The sequence below is a fragment of the Pogonomyrmex barbatus genome, unplaced genomic scaffold (genome assembly GCF_055798465.1).
Source record: "Pogonomyrmex barbatus isolate J1 unplaced genomic scaffold, ASM5579846v1 scaffold14, whole genome shotgun sequence".
Taxonomy (NCBI): Eukaryota; Metazoa; Arthropoda; class Insecta; order Hymenoptera; family Formicidae; genus Pogonomyrmex; species Pogonomyrmex barbatus.
Genome location: NW_028297110.1, coordinates 5,102,514 through 5,119,496, shown reverse-complemented (window position 1 = coordinate 5,119,496; position 16,983 = coordinate 5,102,514). Strand labels below are relative to the sequence as shown.

Below are 16,983 nucleotides of genomic sequence, written 5' to 3'. Positions count from 1 at the left end.
TATTCTTAAGGGAATAAAATAGACTACTCTTTGTCTTCTTCGCTCTCGCGTCCGCTTATTTCGGGATCGCTCGCGTAAAATCGCGATTCGGCGCGATCGAGCGCGAACGTTTTCGCGTCCGAGACGCGTGACGGAAGCCGGAACTGAGACGGAGGATTCCGAGACGAACAGACGAAAAATCAGGGCGATGAGTGGAGCACCCCTCGTCAAAATCGGGAGGGTCTACAGGTAGCTGTCTCGCTCTTCCCCTCGGGAAGGGAAGGCTCTCGGGATTTCCAAAAATGCGCAAGCGGGATATCTGTGCCCCGGGAAGGTCGGGAGATCCGCAAACAGAGGAGCCGACAGTCGGACAATGCGTCCACCCGGTATCCTCTTATGCGCGCGAATTACACGGATCAGAAGCGGCGAATGCCTATCGATCACTGGCCTGCCGCCGCCACGTATCAATATCGATACATCCACGTCACGCTACCTACTCGGTATGCTCGAGTGCCCGTCCGTCAGACGTGGACGTCAATTGATATATCCTCGTCTTCCCAGTTCGAGAAAAGGACCTACGGGTGCACGCAAGTCGCGGAAAACGACATGCTATCGCTTTCCGTGAATCAGGCATTGACAAATCTGTTTCCGAACTCCTTTTCAGAAACTCCGCGTGACTTTCTCGTCGCAAAATATCACGCTACCGTGACGCATATAAGCGCAAATGTATAAACGTTATATACGTTTTGTTTTGGAAAAAAAAGAAATGTATTTCCTCTCATGTAGAATTTTTTTCCAAGATTTACTCAAATCAAATTCTGTCATGGAAATACCGTTAATTTAAAAAAATCAATACTTTTTTAGATTATTGATTTAATTTTCTGATATGTTAGAAATCATATTGTGAAAAATAATTCGAAACATACGTGATATTATTTAATTTATATAGTTAGATTTCGACTATAATAAAATAAAAGATAAAACCTAGATTAAAGATTAAAGAAACAAAGTTATTAGACTTCTTTCACTTAATTTTTCGATTGTATAATTTTTTTAATTCACAACGAATTAGGAAAAAAAAACTCAAGTTTCAAATTGTTTTCGTAATCCTGGACCAGCCGAGACGCACTCGCGTGGGATACAAACTTTCTCAATGCGCTGTATCGAGAAGTTAATCGGCAATTACGTGCACGGAATTGCGTGGGTATCTTCGTGATGTGAGAGTCCTGCGAGCGAGCGAAAGAAGCGAACGGACGAGCGAACAAACGCCGGCCAGGGCGGGTCCTGTCGGCAAACAGGGATAGCGTTACAAATTCCCTGAAAGGGATCCCGGTATTCGAATTGAATGGCTCGTAACGTCGAGGAGAAGGACGCAGAAAAGGAGAATGGCATCGAATCGGAGCCGGGGATGCGTAGCGTCGTCATGCGCCGAGAGCGGAATCAGCGGATTAAAGGCGAGATGAATACGGCGGGAGAGTCCTGCGCCCCCGCGTCCTGCATCTCCTCCGGAGGCTCAAACAAGCACGTTGAAAGCCGAGCGATCGAGAGAAAGCTAATCCGCTCCTCGCGGAGCGCGTTTAAAATACTTTTTTGCGCCTCTCTCTTTTCCTCCTGCACGAAATATGACGAGATTTCGATGGATAAGGGAAGGATGGTTCGCGAGGTCCTCGGGGGGATGTTTTGTGAAATCAAAACTTGGACCTAAATCGATAATGTTCATACGATACACGTTATTTGGTTTAGGGAAAGAGATTTTTATATTTGCGAATGAAATTTTTCAATTTGTCATATATAAAATAAAGATATCAACAATGATAATTAGTAAAATTAATAAAATAATTATAATAATTAATAAAATTAATAATTAATTTTATGTGACATTCTTCATTTATTCACTTTCCTAACTTAGATGATTCATACTGCTTTTATTCACGTAAAGGAACAATGTATCCTTGGGAAATTATACGCACGTTTAATGTGTCCTTGGGAAATGATCAGAGATCTCGTTTACCCTTTCGCAAAGTTGCCCGATAAACGTCAAAACGTCACTGATCGAAAATGGCACTTAAGCGGATTTCCGAAGGATTCCGTCCGTTTATTTACCCGTTTCACGACAATGCAAAGGCGTGAAAACACCGGGAGAAAATCGGCAGATTATACGTATATCTGGGAAAGGTAAATAGAAGGCGATGGTCAAAGCAGCCAATAATAATCAAAAAGCCGTGACTAGAAAAACATGTCTTCCAAAAAATGATTTCTAAATAATCTGTCACTTCAAAACACCCATTCCATTTCTTAAAACTTATTTTCCTGTGCTGTCATCATGTTTAAGTGTTATATATAATTATTTTGATGGCCCGACAAAATTATTTTCAAATCTGTATCTGACCAGATTTTTAAATATTTCAGCACAATTTTCGTGTACTAATAAATTTTATATTTTATTTTCAATGAATTCCATTTTGTAGATCACGCGCCATTTATTCAATCTTCAATATTATTAATATAATCTTCAATATTATTAATATTATTAATATATCAAAGATGAAAATGTAATATTACTAAATTAAATATATTATTATAAAATAAACTATTTAATATTTTTACAATATAAATACAAGTATAATATTTAAAAAATCTTTTGTGTTAATTATCTTTGTGTTATTCCTATTTTTATTTATAAACCTAGTAACCTTATTTTTTATTTCCGTTATACGTTCCGTTAAGGGTTTTACTGTACTCTTGTTTCCTTTCTATTCGTTATTTCTCTCTGAGGATCTAAGACTAGTAGTATTTTTTGTGCCATCGAGTCCTGCATGCGCAGGACAGCGAGAAGACTCGTGTTTTACGGCGCGAGAAATCGGCAGGAGCCGCGATTATTGCTGTCGTTATGCCTCACTTTTCCTTTTCTCTTTTCACTCGCCGGAAGAACGCGTCACTCGAGGACCAGCTCTCAAACAAGAAAGAAGAGAATAAAGTATCTATTGCACTTCGAGAACGATAAGATCGGCGATCGATGCGGAGATGAAGCGATCGTCCTTGCGAGAGCTCTTATTTCGGTATTCTTTGAAGGAGGACGTATCCCGATTTATCTCCTTGTTCGGAGCCGACACTAAAATCGACAACAACTTTCTCAAAATGGATTTAATATCATTTTTTTGTTGTATTTTTGTATTATTTTTCATATTAAATTTCTTATGCTTTAATAATACATGCATTATGTTGCGTCTTTTGCTATTTGTATTATAATTGAATACTGGATTAATTTTAAGAGAAGTTATAACTGGGAAACATTAAAAGATATCACTTTTATTATTTAGTAAAAATAATATTTTTTAATAATCAAAATTAATTAAAATACTTCAGTAAAATCTTGCGGCGAAGAAATAATTTCTCGCTAACATTTTTCACATTTAAGGAAAATGTGCTGGATTTAATGGCATGTTCGGTGACACATCTGGACGATTGCATTAAGAAAAAAGAGAGAGAGAAAGAAGAAAATAATTCGCCTGCAAAAAATTGTGAAACGACAGGTTTGCAGGGCAATTTTTTTCCCCGGTGATTGTACAAGGCGATAAGTGGTAATTGATTTTACGCCGCTTGATTTACGATCTCGGGACCCGGCGACGCTAAACTTCACTTTTGGGGTAAAAAGCGAACGAATCTAACCCCATCGTCCCTATCTCCCCGCTCGCATTCATCGACATGTGTTACCCGTTCGTCGCGATGTGTCACCCTCCCCTCCCCCCCCCCCTCTCCGGTAATACGATGGGGTAACACGAATTTCCATCTTTATCGGGAAAATTGCGACGGGTCTTTTTCACGAAACATCGTCACGTCACGATTCGCGTTATTTTTTATCGATGTCTTTCTTTATATTGCCGATAAATATTTTCTAATAATACGGAAAATAATGGTAAAGCTTTTCTAATTCCAAGAAGAATGATGAAACAAATATTTTATCGTCATCAGTCAGCAGTGTCGATAAAATATTCTAATATGAGACTAAAATATATTTACTTAAAATTGAAAACAATAAGACAAAATGTTACCATTCATTTAATCATCTCTGCTGAGGAAGGGCTAACGCACGGTAGACAAAAGAGAAAGAGCCCTTCCTCCCGGGTGAAGTCCCGCTGACGTAAGTCACAATCCGTTCACGGGAGCACTGGGGTACGGCACGGGGGGCGCGAGCCCGGCGAAGGGCGTTGAGGCGAGTCAACGTCGAATAAATCAAAATAAAAGGGGGGAGGCACACGTAAAGAGAGCCCTGCTGGGCGACGGCCCGGAAAAAGGAGAGAGATTCCGGGGGGGCCTCGCCGGTACACGTCGAAAGAGTTACCTGCCGGAAGACTCACCTATTAACGGCTCCTTCTCTTCCAGGGTACGCACGCATAAAGCTGACACGCACACGCAGCAAGATATCTCGCTATGGTGCGGACGCATCGACCGGTGAAATTTTTATTAATGTGCATGAGCACGCGCGTCGGTAACATCCACCCTTCTCAGCCTCCTCTATCATCCACCGGGTTTTCGGCACGGCAAAGTGCTTCATCGAGGCTCTTAACTGGAGATAATGGAAGATAATGGAATTCGCGATCGCTGTACCTATTTTCGATGTACCATTTTCCTGATATTTCCCTCTTTGCGAGATTACCTTGTTAAAGATCGAGCGAAGAGAAAGAATCTTTATACGGATTATTACGAAATTGCTTACAATCCAATTTAATAACAGATGAAAATAAATAAATAAATTTTGTAAAAAAATATTAGTCGCATTAAAAATAAATAGTAAAATACATTGAGATTATAAATTATATGAGGAAATAATCTTTTATGTTTCTCTCTTTCCTACCTAAACAGCCTAAACTCATTTCTTTGACTAACGAAAAATTTTAAATTAAATGAAAAGGAATAAATTTAATACTATAAAAATTTTTAGCACAATTTTGTTCAACTTTTACAGAAATAAATTGTGAGATAATTAATCTCGATACTTAGATATACGAAACCAATCACTTTCAAAATTTTGTCGACGAGGAAACTTTCGAACGCGTTCGAATTTAAGCCCGGGTAGGCGTCCCCCTTAGGGGTCGCGTGGGGAGACGCGGCGAAATTCCGCGGGACAACGCTTTTATCAGGAGGAATCCAATTACGCCGGACGCAGGCGCCGCGACGTTCCTCGGCGGCCATCGCAACATCGCCATGGATACCAGGGAGGAGACGAAGAGGAGACGTCGCCGTCGGTTAGCGATCAATACGACGCCCGTCGACGCCACCACCGTCTCCTCGCGAGAGATTATTTTCAGCGTCGTTAAAACGCATCAGCATTTACGACGACGTCGTATAATTCAGGATTTGGTACAAATTATTTATCGTTAAATTCTATATCTGCCATAAATCTTTTATCATCTCCATTTTTGTTTCCCTTTTTATCCATCTTGTACTTTGATCGCCATGTCTTTATTACAGAATTTTATCTCTTGCGTACATATGATCTTTGTCAACATTCAATTTACCATAAATTAATTTTGTACATTTTGTACAAAATTATTATTATTATTATTGTAATAATCACGTGCGCAAAAACTTCTTGTGCAAACTTGAGAACATTACTTAAAACGTCAAAAATAATAAGAAAAATGGCGCTTTTCTCGAGGAAATATTACAATTAAAAAAGCATCCCTTGTATTTGATATATCTTTTTTTATAAGAATGAAGATAGATCTTTTTTTCTTGATAAAAGTCTTGGTTCGCTGGATAAGGCCCGGTTAAGGTGTCAATCGATCTCCATGACGAGGCGACAAAAGGGCATCCGGGGTGTTTCCGTTTTTCCCGTTTTATAATCCGCGAGTGAAAGGGGTTCGGCCGGCATTGTGCGACATAATTTACTGTCTGCAAACAGACGGGGCGCCGATGTAAAACATGCGCAAACAGGAGTCCCCGGATTTGATGCCGGCGCCGTCGCCGGTCGGTTTCGGCCATGCTTGGTGTCGTTTTCGAATTGAAACGCTCCCGGACGCGAGCGAGCATTATATCGGGATTTATTCGGGGCTCGAGGAAAGCGACTCGAGTTCAATTGAGTTGTATACCCTCACCTCGGGGCCCGCCTGCCCCTCAAGAGCGATGCGAACCGATCCGGAGCTTCTCATCGTCACGTTCGTTCTGTCACGGATGCTGCGTTTTCTTCTGTAACGGCAGGCACCATGTAAGTAGAAAGAATTCAAGAGAAATACGATAACTTTCGCATGACAATTTTAATCATAGAAAAATAACAAGATCAATCGGAACTGACTACCATTGATTAATTTTTATCCATTTCTTATATTCATTTTCATTTACAAAATTAAAAATCTAAGGATATAAAGCTTTCTTGTGATTTTAGATTTATTATAGTATACATTTTCAGAATTTTTGGAAAAAATAAAGGAAAGAAGCAAAAGAATGCTTTCTAGCAAAAGAAATTCCTGATGAGCAGAAATAAAATTATTTGGAAACAATTAAACTCATACTCAATTTGTTTTTTATTTTCTCTTTCTTTTCTATTAACAATTTTAATTTCGACTTTGTCCCTCTCTTTACCTTTATGATATATTAAGGTCACAAAAGCGTCGATTGAGATTGTACTGTCACCGTAAATTCACCCAAGATTCTCTCGGACAAATTTCACTCACGCGAAACACTACTACTACTACCCTTATCTTCAGCCGAGACTTCGGCCTTTCGTTGCATATTCAGGGGGATATGAATATTTGCAGGCACGTGACACGTGTCCCTCTCGTCACGGCGAAGCTAGGGGGTGGTCAGGGGTGGGCCGACCTTTGAGCACCGGCGTTACTACAGGGCCCAGTGCCCTAAGCTCCCAGTAATTGCCAGCATCACGGGGGAACACGATCACAAATGCCGATCGCGCACAGAATCAGCGCGACTGCGTTTAATTACACGTCACGTACGCGAGCGTCTCTATTATGGCATACGCCAATGTACGGGGTGCCCCTGCACCGTCGCCGGATGTCCTTTCAATCTCGGAGATCGAGCCGAGAGGAACGCAACGATCCCGACGTATGCATAGTCACGGAGTAACTAAATGCTAAAGGAGCTAAAAACATCTCGTGAGAAAATCAAGTAAAAATACAAAATCTCTTGAAAATTTACATGACATTTGTGTATGGAAAGAAAAATTTTGCTGGGATCTAAAATGGATCTAAAAATTTGGTCAAATACAGATCTAAAAATTAATTATATTGGACGATCAAAATTATTACGTGGGACTTTTAAATATAACGAAAATATTGCAAATTTTTTTACATTTTAGCAACTAATTTCTACGTCCTACATAATTATTTTGATGGTCCAACAAAATTATTTTTTAAATTTACATCCAGCAAAACTGTTCCTTGCATTCAACCAATTACGATTACAATTTTTTTTCTAATCGATGATGAATTAATTGTAAAAATTAGCACTGTCAATTATAACCAAAATAATCATTAATATGAAATTCGCTCATTCGCTCATATTATTCTCTTTTTTTTTTATTTCATCGTCTCACTTGACTATTGATAAGTGGGGTGGCATAATGCGAGCGGATGGTGCGTAATTATGGTGCGTATCGGACGTCTCTCTCCGCCAGATGCGATGGGGGTACCAATCGAGTGAGTCGCATAAAAACACGAATGATAGCCTCGGTAGCGATTGAACCGATTCGGACGTCAATCAAAGTCGAAAAGTCAAAAAGCCGACACGGGCTCTCTCGATGACAGACGGATGGACGAACAGACAGGCGGACCAGGCTGCTCAGGTAAATCGACGTATCGCGTTACGAGGGTTTCTCCGGGCCAGTCATTCGATCGACGATCAGCGAAAAGTCGTAACACCGTAAATAGATGCATTTCTCTTTTCCTTTTTCCTTCCCTCTTCTCTCGAAAAGAGAGAGAGAGAGAGAGAGAGAGAGAGAGAGAGAGAGAGAGAAAGAGACAAAAATCAAGATAAAAGCCAATCATATACTCAAAGGATCATATACTGGAAGAATATTCTTTGTATTATCCTTTCAAGTTTTTAATTTAAAATTGAACATTGTATATCTATAAATTTATTTATTTTTTATTAACTATCAAACTATTTTTGTGGACGTTTAAAATTAACTATGTACTTATATAAATTAAATTATATAAAATAAAAAATATACATCTTCTTCTGCTCAATACGCGCAAATTACGGATACCGCCAGTTTTTGAGATTTCAAAACCGTCCTTAATCAGAAGGCTAACTTCGTTAATCTCTTCGTCGTGGATTTAATTCACTCTATGGCTCCAGTCGTACCTCAAGCGCATCGCAATCGGTACTTACGTTTGCCCATGAAGACGGCGTTATTTCGTAAAACGTTGCGCGGGACGAACGTCGGCGAGGCATCTCGCGCGATTGTCTCTGCGGTTTTTCGCCGGCCGCAAAATAAGGCACCGGCCGCAAGGTATTCCGACCACATCCCGCCGATTTTATTCCGCCTGCGTCGCGCGCGGGGCCGTAAAACGTGATCGTCGTAACGTAAGCGCGACGCGTCGCGAGGCGAAGATCGCTCGAGCCTTACAGAAGAAAATTACTCTTTCTCTCTCTCCCTCTTCCATACCTTCCATGATCTCATAGCACTCGAGCGAAATAGCTGTAGTCACGCTTATATAAATACAATGAGCTATAAACGTGAGATCTGCTTTCTGCAGCTACAGAACTACATTTGTTGTACTTAAAATAAAATAAAATAAAATAGTGTGTGTGTGTGTGTGTGTGTGTGTGTGTGTGTGTGTGTGTGTGTGTGTATATATGTGTTTGAAGTTTGGTGAAAGAAAGAAAGGAAATTTTAGTCTAGTCCAATACAGGAAACAAAAAATAAGTGACTATCGACTCTCGGTCCATTAGAAATTTGAAGGAGAGCTGCGAAGGTAGAACCGAGTTTGATGGTGTGAAGCTGGAGCGACGTCGCGTCGAGATGGGTGGCGAACGAGAGAGTCCAAGAGATTTGCATATCGCTCCGTCACGGCCCTTTATTCTACCGACGACGAAAGGAACATCTGCATCAGAAAGCACGCCGCGCAAAGTGGATTACGGTAATGGATCGCTCGCGATTGATCGGATTAGATTACGACGGCGATCCGTCGCGGCGATACCGTGATCGGTGAACGGGCTCAGTCGGTGCGAAACGACATACGTTTCACGATACGATTCTCACTGAACATTGATCCTCTTGACCCTCTTGCGCATCACGCAATTATCCTGACGCGATACGCGATCTCAATTTTTCATAGCGCACAAGCAAATTTAAATCAATTAAAAATTTCCATCACGCAAGAAACGCAAAAAAATTCCTCAAAAGTGGAGTTTTTTTAGTTGAAAATTCAAAAGAGAAACAGCAATTTTAATACTTTTAATCGTGATTATTATTAAATTCCGTGAATTGAAAGGTTGGCAAAATAAAATTTAAACTCTTTTGTAACTCGGAGAAGACAAATAATTATTTAAACAATATATGGAACTGATCAGAATTTAATTTTTCGTTTCAATCGTAAATTCTTCTAGTTCAAACAAACGGTTTGGTGATTTTCAAGAAGAAGAGTAATAGAGGGTAACGCGTATCGTTCGCCAAAAGGTGCCCAGCACCTTGCGAAGGGCGGCGTGCAGCGCCATACGAATCTAATTGGCGCTAATTTCGCGGACCTGTTCTCTCTCTCTCTCTCTCTCTCTCTCTCTCTCTCTCTCTCTCTCTCTCTTCTCTCTCCTCTCCCTGTGTATAGCGCACAAATGCAAACAGAAAAACACGGGATACGCTCGATCGCTCATACAATATTGACTCTACCGGGTGGAACGACACGAACGAACGCGAGCATCACAATGGCGTGCGCCACCCCCGCCTGCAAACGAACTGCCCAAAGCCTCCCATTCATCCACGTGCTCGTAGAGGAAATTGACAGCCGGTCATTAGGACGAGAATGAGAACGCGTGCACATTTCCTAGTGTGTGCTTTAACGGTGATCGAGAGATTTATATCGCGGACGCGAAAAATGCGGAACGATTTACAAACAATTCTCCTATAAAATGAGATGGAAAGTTTTCTGTTGGACTAGAAAACCAAAAGAAAATTAATTTTCTTTCATAAAGATACTAGATTTTCTCATATAATGTTTATAATTTTTGCAACGTGCATTCGTTGCAAAATTATTTAATCCTTTGCTGTCCAAATTATTTCTCACATAGGAGCAAAGATCAAGCGCTTATCTTATCTTCAGTTAAATCCAGCTAGTGTTTGTTTGAAAGATTTTTAAGTTAAATAATTTTGCAGTAGTTTCCAAGTTAACAGTTTCCTTTCGCGTAGCAAAGATCGCGATTCGAAGATCTCGCGGAGGATCGACCTAACAGAGCACTCGGCCCTTTAATCTCGGGGTCAGGGCAGGAAATTAAAAACTGAATAGCCGGGAAGGTCCCTCCAATACACCGCCTCGTGTCTCGATATTGCGTATCCTCGACGTATCCACATACGCATGCACGCATGTACGCATGTGTCATTGTGCCGTGACGTTGATTTGACGTAATTGGCACCAGGAAGGAGCCGAGCGGGACAGCAATGATTGGGATAAGCCGGAATAAGCCGGGATAAGCCCGTGCGTGGATTTCCTACGAGGGGTACGAGAAATTTCGACGTGTATTTTTTTTTTCTACGCGTCACCGTTACTTTACGGGACGAATTTGCTCCCCTTGGTCCCAGTCGAATCACTTAATTCTCGATACGCGGTGGATCGAGCAGTAAATTAATGCGCAATTGAGAGAATTTTACAAGAGCTCCGAATTTTAATAACGGATTTGAAATTAATTTACAAATATTTTCTATTTAACATACTTAAATTTCATCTTAATCTCCTGAGCGTGAGAAAAGAGTGAATACATAAAAATCCTTTCAAACACGCTTTCAAACGCTATAAAAAATATTACCTTCACCATTTTTTTTTTAAATGACGATCTCTTCATCTATGTGAAAGTAATATGAAAGTACCGACCTGATAAAAATTAGTAAGAGAAATAGAAATTAAATTTAATTCCTACTGCAAGCTAGTCGGCGATATGAATTTTTTACAACGGTGGATTTCTCCGAATGAGATGAAATTGAGTATCTTTAACCTTTTCTCGACGCGAATTCCGTTCTCTCTCTCTCTCTCTCTCTCTCTCTCGCGCGCGCGCGTTGATACAACGCGACTCGATGAACCATTATTTCCCCGATTTTCTTCCCCTATTTGCATTTCATCGCGCTCGAAGGGATGCTGGGCAAACCTGCCCGGACTCCGGAGAATGCCCATTCGTCACGCGTTTGAAACGCGCGGACTCCGCTTTGTGTATCGCGTACGTACGCGTGCATGCACGCACGTATGCTACGTATGTTAAGGGCAACGAGTGGGTTTCGCTGTAATGCGAACGTCAAACATTCAAACACACGTCCCGCGTCTCGGGCCTGTGAGAGCGAACACCTGAGTATGCGAGCGAGAGAGCTCGCTTAAGCTCCCGGTAGGATCGGGATTGTTCTTCGGCTGAGACATCGAGGACTAGTCACGAACGCGTCTTACCCTTCGCTTCTCTTATCAGATACGTACGCGTCTCTCGCGTGTCATTTTAAAAGTAATTTTTTTATAACTTTTCTCCAGAGCTCCAATCTCTCTTCTTTTCACGAAGAGAAATCTCATCAGAAATCACCCAATTAATGAACACAATTTTTGCCTCATTGTCAAATCGATAATTTAATCTACAGACTTATTCTTCTGTATATATATTCTTTTGCTATAACGAAAAATTGTGTAAAAATATTACGCTATTAGTTATGTATTTCTGATAAATTTTGACAAATATATATATTATTATTTAATTCTCAATATTAAATTTCTGAAGATTGAAAAATTTTGAAACTTTTGAATTGAAACTCTTCTCAATTATATAAAATATTGTTTACGTTTTATTATTTAAAATAATTAAAACACATATGATTATTTGTTTTACATTATTATTATATTTTATTTATTCTTATTGTTTTTTATTATAGAAGAACTTTATCTTGCATAGCTGATTTAATGACGACACTGTGCTACAACAAGGAAGGAACTTTTAGGTCAAAACAGAAACGAAAGAGAATCTCAGGACCAATTAGCAAAGCTACACCCTTTTATGTCATCGAAAGGGTGCACGTGATTTCACGGGTTTTCGTCGTAGCAAAAGATGCTCATATAATTCGCGCATCTGCGGGACGAAGGGAAGAGCGTAAAATTTGAATAAATGTCCGCCAGACATGGTAAATTAAGTGACATGCTAATCACGTCACTAGCGATACATGCGCGAATGAATAATCGGTTCTCTTTTTTTCTCTCCCCCTCACCCCGGAAAACCTGTTTTCAAAACGCACCTTGCGCAATCGTAAACAACTTCGATTGTCACGATTGTTGTATAAAAATTAGTTACTAAACATTTATTATCAAAATTATAAAGATATTGTAACTATTTAATTAACTTGAAAGCGATTTTAAATTATATTAACAATTTTCGCAGATTTTTTAAAAATTAAATATTATTTCATATATTTTTGTTTATAAGAAGTCAAATATATGTAACATTTAATTATTAGACATTAATAATGCATACAATATATCAGGATAAATCAGGATAAATTTATTATAATTTCAAAAAATGATACTGCTTATCTCGTATTTTATTAGCTTCGATTTCAATCTTTCAATCACGCAAAAATTCATCTTATGAATTAAAAAAATATCCAAATTTTATATTTTCTAATGCAATCTTGAAATTATACAATCTTCCCAGATAGACGGATGCATCGCTGTAGCGCTGTCAGAAGAGTGAACGCAATTGCGTGTCACGCACTCGCGGCGCAATCGCGCGGAAAGCTCTCATCGAGATGGTCGAATTTTTTCCCGCGATGACACGCCCGTAATGTGTCACCTGGTCGTGTTCGACAACGAAAAAGGGTTGAGCAGTCGCTCGGAAGAAATTGCCGTCACTACGGACGTTCGCCCTTCGATCGAGTTCATCGAGAGGAAGAATTGGCCGGTTTTCGTGCAAGGCGTGACGAATTACGATTTTCGAGCGGGAACGAACATTTCGTTCCGCGAACCGAATCGCGGCCTCGTTCAAAAAAATTCATCTCGTTTTTACTTTCAGCTTAACATAACTTTTACTTATTGTCTCATATATCTGAATATAAAAAATATATTAATATTCATAGATTTTAAATCTCACTTTAAATCTCACCTGTGAAACTAATATAAAATATATGTTATATTGTAACATTTTTTAATTAAAAATTATGTTGCTTGTTAATTTTACATAAAAAAATAAGAAAATATTATTATTATTTTATATTTTAATTTTATACAGCGATAACAAATCCTTGGTAATAACGGATGTCGGTGCAATCGATTCCCATTTCGTTCCGTTCTCATTACTCGTTAATGTTCCCGTTAATTTTTAACGGGGCCGGTTTTTATTCGCGGACTGCAAAAAAAGATGCTTGCATCATCGTTCGTCTTACCTGGCCCGTCCCTGGGAAATATCAAATCCATCGACTTCCCATGCCGCGATAAAAGTGTTCGCAAATAAAATATGGTATATTATGCGTCTTACAAATATAATGTATGCTATGTGTGCGTACATCGCTCATTTCACTGTAGCTATCAACAAATTGTAACAGCTATGTCATTTCTCGTTATGATTAGTTTTCACCTCTCTTTTTCTCGCGCCAAGAATAAGAATATCGTAGAAATATGTTATTTTATTTTAATAGAAAGAAATATTCAAGAAACACAAAGTTCAAAGTTCTTTGATAATATTTGACACCATTTTTAAACAACTCAATTTAACTCATCATTTCGTTCACCTGCTTCGTGTTTTCACCCTACTTTTCTCTGTTCTTCTTTTTTTAAATAGCGTCACGTGTTACACGCGTCGCAAACTAAACGCTCGATTTCTGCTTGCGCGTATTCAAATTCCGCGAGCGATCCCGCCCCCGTTAAATGCAAAACAAAACGCGCGGGTTGCATCGGGGTTGCGCGGCCGCGAAAAACCATAAATCACGATAAAGGGGCGCACGTGCACCCTCTCCCGCGCGAGGAACAGGCTAGGAAAACTATTAACACTCTGTAAAAGCGTAGAGACAAGGGATTAAAGGGACGAGATATGCGATTCAAATGAGTTTTGCATATGTTACCGAGGACCAAACTATGTTTAATTAAAAAAATGTTTAGTTAAAAAAATGTTGATTGAATTAAAATAAGAACAGAACATTTAGCCATATTATATTTATTAGAAATTATAGCCATACTAATATTTATTTATATAACAGTATATAAATGAATTTAGAAAATTAAATAACTCGAACCAATTAACAAAGTAAGCAGAATATAATCGTAATATTGTAGATTCTTCCGAAAAATTTTTTATTAGCCCAAATTTATTGCTACGTAATAATTTTCTTTTTTATTTGTAACCAACTCCGAAAAATATATGGGAAATTACAATATTAAATATTATATGATTTATAATTTTATATAAAATCTCTTCAGTTTACGTGTAATTTATTACACGTAACGATATCATGATTCGTACATAATATAATTCCATCAACACCCTTGTGTCCAATTAATTTTTCAATTAAAGATTGCAAGATTAATACACATACTAAAATATGCACAAAATTTTCTTCTATTAACCACTCATGTATTTCACAAAATGTATATACATGTAAGCAATTATATTTAAAAAAATAAAAGTTTATGAAATATATCAAGTAACTTGGTGCTAATTGACAAGTACCACCATATGGTATATTCAAGCACATTAAAGAAGAAACACTAAGCGGAGTTGGAGAACGCGTTGGTTTCTGGAAGCACCTGCGAGCCCGGCGGAATAATTCATGGAAATGGAGGCTCGACAATTAGGTAATAAATAGTCGGAACACCCAGCCTGCCACCCTGTGCGCCTACCCCTCCCTCGCGTTTCGCTACGTCGTGCTCGTTGAAATCGACAGAGGAGTGAATTAATAAAACGACCCCCGGCTGTGTATATGTGACGTTTGTAAATGTGTGTGTGTTTCGTTACCGCGACCCGCCGCGCAGATGTGCCCCTCCGCGTGCGCGCGCGGGCACCAAAGGGCGCGTTTCTTTTATTTTATTGCCGAGGGTTAATGGAATAGTTTGCATGCCCTGAACAATCAACGTAGCGTAGGGATATTGCATTCCTTCTTCGAGCTTCGGTAAAGATCACCGTAAACACAACGGGAACACGAGAGATATTGATAAAATGCCCATGTTTTTTCAACTTTGAAGATAATTGATCAACACTTTTGAGAAAATATCACAATGGTGTAAGATAATATTTTATTGTAAGAAAATATATGTAATCTTTCAATTATTTTTATCAAAGTTAAGAATAAGTTTTAGTTTCGTTTCATTTTTGGTGCGTGTATCGGATTCATCTTCTTTTCTTCTAATCAATCGTTACAATCAACTATTTAAATTTCTTTCCCCTATCATTTGCTTGTAAAGTAATAGTTATTTTTATTAATATAAATGCACAAGATTATAAAAAAATTTTTGAAAACATCCTGCAAGATGCAAGACTAGATATTTCGTATAAATTTTTGTTAACAAACAAATAAAACAAATTTAACTATTAAATTTATGTATCACGTCAAAATTCAAAAATAAAAAGTTATAAAATTCGCAAAAGATTATGTAATCATTTGATTACATATCGTTTTATATAATAATAATAATAATAATATAAATATTTAAATAACAAATAATATATATATAAATACTTCTTTATATTATAATTTAATTCTTTATATTTATATATGTAAGAATAAACGAGTAATAATCTCGTATATTTGAAATGAAAATGGAAAGATTTTTCATGACGTGTTAATTTTCCACTAAATTTATCCATCAAATTATAGTAAATGGGAAAGTCGGATTTGATCAACGAAAACTACGATAACACGATCGTGTTCATTAAATATAATGCAGTGTCGGCACAATGCGCGACGATAGTTTTTTTTCTGCGACCCGAAGCCTACACCGGGATACAGAAGCGACACAATGCACCGGGTGGAAAAAAAGGTCTCGTCACCTACCAGCACGCCACATGAGATCGCAGATTCGAAAATCTCAACTGCTATTAATCGTTCTTTCGTAGCGACACGACGCCCTTCGCTACTGCGCGATGACACGCGTAAATCTGTCGCTAAACGACTTCTTTAACTCGCAAACGAGTGTGTGTTCACATGAGTCCCGGTGTCACACTAAATCGACATGTTGCCGAGTGTGTTAATGCTCTCCAAGTACATTAATGATATCAACGCATTATAGCGTGATTTAATCCCATTTTCTCGATAACTCGCGGAAATTTTAATAAATTGTTTGTAAAAAGCTAAATGTATAAAAAAATGTATCTCCTTTGTGTAAAAAATTACTAAAAGCGTTAATAATAATTGTTATTATTAGTAGTATTAGCAAGTAAATTTAATTTTGCGTTCTAATTGCATTCGCCAAAGTTCTCCAAAATGCGGATCAAACACTGTTTACCTATTTTCTCATTAACTCATGACACAATTTTAATGAATTGTTTATAAAAATGTATAAAAAAATGTATCTTCTTTTGTTTAAAAAATTAATAATAATAATAATTATTATTGTTAATAGCACTAAAAGTATTAGTATTATTAGTAAAAGTACTCTTGTTGAAATTTTAATAATTTAATTTTGCATTCTAATTCGCCCAAGTTCCCCAAAATTCGGGTGTCAAACGCCGTTACATTTGAATTTTCCTCGAGGAGGCGACTTCTTGAGATCCTTATTAGAAGAATATCGTGTCGGTTTAACTCCGTATCCTTCGAATTCTCCCGCAGGCTCCGCGCGGTGGGGTCCGCATAAGTGCGTGCGCTCGGCAAATCGCGCTGTCAAA

At 38.4% G+C, this 16,983-nt stretch overlaps 1 protein-coding gene and 1 long non-coding RNA gene across 2 annotated transcripts in view; one reads left to right on the top strand and one right to left on the bottom strand.

Annotated features, from left to right (window-relative positions):
* The window catches only part of LOC105430798 (protein big brother), a 53,289-nt gene that overhangs the window by 19,248 nt on the left and 17,058 nt on the right, over positions 1–16,983 (bottom strand). The window lies entirely within an intron of this gene.
* Positions 5,936–15,722, top strand: LOC148937397 (uncharacterized). The gene is made up of 3 exons (XR_016138441.1): positions 5,936–6,187; positions 6,738–9,080; positions 12,053–15,722. It is a non-coding gene; the product is annotated as an uncharacterized LOC148937397 (long non-coding RNA).